Source organism: Cynoglossus semilaevis, chromosome 19, assembly GCF_000523025.1.
Source record: "Cynoglossus semilaevis isolate Cse_v1.0 chromosome 19, Cse_v1.0, whole genome shotgun sequence".
NCBI classification, from domain to species: domain Eukaryota; kingdom Metazoa; phylum Chordata; class Actinopteri; order Pleuronectiformes; family Cynoglossidae; genus Cynoglossus; species Cynoglossus semilaevis.
In genome coordinates, this window is record NC_024325.1 from 16,039,806 (window position 1) to 16,042,683 (window position 2,878).

A 2,878-nucleotide genomic window follows, 5' to 3' on the forward strand; every position below is an offset into this window, starting at 1 on the left:
TGAAGCTCCGGTGAAAACACACCGTGATTAAAAGTTCACTTTTTTCCAGGTAGAAGTCGTTCAGGCCACTTCACTGGGGGGTTGCTTTGAAGTCGGACTCTCTCCACATGCGTTCAAATACCCTGAACCTCACCGCTGCTGGAAGCTCTGGGTCGTCTCCTGCAGCCTGTCCCTGGGCCCTTAATTAGTCTCACCCGTGGGTGAGACGGGGTGAGGCGACAGTAGGGGACGCCGAAGCGTTTGGGGGTAAACAAAGAAAACTTCAGGAGTACTCAAACAGTTTGAGTCCAAAGTTTCTATTTTTATGTAGCTGCGGATAAATCGCAAATAGCTGTAATCAATCACGATTAATCGCGATTGAGCACGATAATTGAAAATTCCTCAATCCAACCAAAACATTTTGCTGGAACAACTGACTGACCGTCCAGATCTCGACACGAGCCGGGCCGCATACCTGAGGTTGAGCCTCCACCGACACATGCTGGGAAGTTGAAGATGGGAATTAAATCTCAAGGTGATTTAGAGAAATGAGAACCTGTTTGGTTCATGAATGACGCGTGTATCGACGGTGAAATTATCAGACCTGCAGGGGGCGCCGTTCAGCTCAGTTGTCCAAATGTGTCACAACACTGATTCCATTTACGGACACGTAAACACACACTGAACGAAGACAGATGTCAGTGATTTATGAACTTTACATTTGCTAATTTAAAAATGCGAGTTCTCTCGGTGTTAATTCAACAGCGGCTGTAATTAGAGTTTAAACTTGTCAAAATGCTGCGGTGGTTATAAATAACCAGAGCTGTTGGAGAAAAATGCTCATTATGGAACCGTTGACGAGAGTCTGTGATCACGGCTGCGTTTCATTTGTACATTTATTTATGAGGAGATTTTCTCTGGATTTGTTTTTTTCCAAAAATGTAAACACAGATGTTTGTTTGTGAGTGTGTTTTTCCTCCTCGTCTCTCCTTCAGCTTCTCCCCTCAGGTGTTTCTCCCCCCACCTCACCCTTTTCAACTCTTCCTCCACTTCTGTCATCCTGACCATGGCCTCAGTCTTCATCCATAATTCTTCTTCTTCTTCTTCTTCTTCTCCTCCACCTCCTCCTCCTCCCCCGGGGGCTCTCCTCCCCCCTCCTCCCCTGTAACTCCCTCTCTAAGATCCTTCCTCAGATTTATCTTCTGTTGTTCCCCAGTAAATGTCATATAAACACGTTAGCTAACTCGAAACTTTGAGTGATTTGTAATTTGAAAAAAAAAAAAAAAAAGATACCATTTTATTTTGGGATGTTCGATATTAACTCAAAATGCCGATATTGTCCAAACACTTAATTTCCGATTCCGATATCAACCGATACCGATACACGTCTCAGGACTCTACAAGTGATTCCAGGACATTTGGTGAAACCCAGACATTGTGTTTTTTCGGGATTTCATTATCGTGACAAAACAGGTGGTTCACGGGTCGTGTGTAGACCACGGACCACCATTTAAAGGCCACTGCTAAAAACTATCAGTGCGACTACTGTTCGTGGGAAACTTAACCAAATTATCACAAGAATCAGCTGTTATACTAATTAAAAAAAATTACGATAATTTGGTCAATTTAAATTTCCACGTGAAAAAAAAAATCACTGTAGCTTCTGGTTGTAATTATACTGTCGTTTATTTAGTTTATATATATAAAAAAAACTTAAAAATTATATATTTTTGTGGTCTTTTTTGTCTTACATAATTACAAAAAACAACTTTCCATCAAAAAAAAACAAAAAACCCGAGCCCCCCCGCCCCCGGCCCCCCCTTCATGGTTCTGCCCAGGTGACTAAGAAAGTCTTCGTCCGGCCCTGCTGGGCTACACCTTGTGGCGTCATTAATGTCGAACTTTTTTGTTGCCGCAGCAGTCCAGCTGTTCCCTCACAGGAACTCAGGACCATCCCACAGGCGCACTCAGCCTTTTTCCAGGCACCAATCACGTCTCGCCTCGACCAGAGACGCGCTCTGATCTGATCTGATGTGAACAGACGCCGCTGCCGCCGCCGCCGCCACACGGACCACAGTCGCTCCGGAGACAGTGACGCCCGCGGGATCTCTGCCCAGCAGCAAACTTTTTTTGGGGGGGAGGTGGATAAACCTTTTCTCCAGATCTGCCGATCGTGGTATCGCGGTAATCGATATTCGCAGATAAATGGGACAGCGGAAATCGCGTCAACTCGAATCTCTCCATCCGTGCGCACGGACCAGTTTGGCCAACTTTGTGTGAGCGGCGGGCTCCATCCGTTCTTCCTCCTCCTCCACAGCGGGCGCAGGGAGGACCAGGCAGCGGGGGGGAGGCGGCTGGATGTCCCTGGATGTGCGGACGGGTCACCGAGCGACCGCTGCGAACCGCGCGTAACATTTCGCCCAACTCTTCAATGTCGCCGGACAGGATGATGATCTTTGGACTTCTGCTCCAGTTCTTCTCCCACGGTAAGGTCGAACACTCCGCGGCAGGCACCGTGCTGCTGCTGCTGCTTCATCTGAGACGTATGTCAGATTACGGTCCAGATTATGGATGATGGATGATGGATGATGGATGCTCATTTGGGGGGAAATATCCTGTAATACATGGATGTCTCGTACATGAAGCGTGGCCGGTGATTGGTCGACAGATGTTTCAGCCCACGTGTCCACGCGTGCTTTCATTCCGGTGATAAATTATCGACATTAAAACGGATCCTGTTGGCTTTTATAAGAAATTAAAAACGCACTTTAATTGGTGTTCCCGCCATAAATCAAACAATGTTAGGGTTGATTAAAAAAACTTTCCAGCCTCCCCCTCCCCCCTCCCCCCTCACTCTCTCCCCCCCCTTCAGAAAAAACATTAGAGCTTCACATTTATT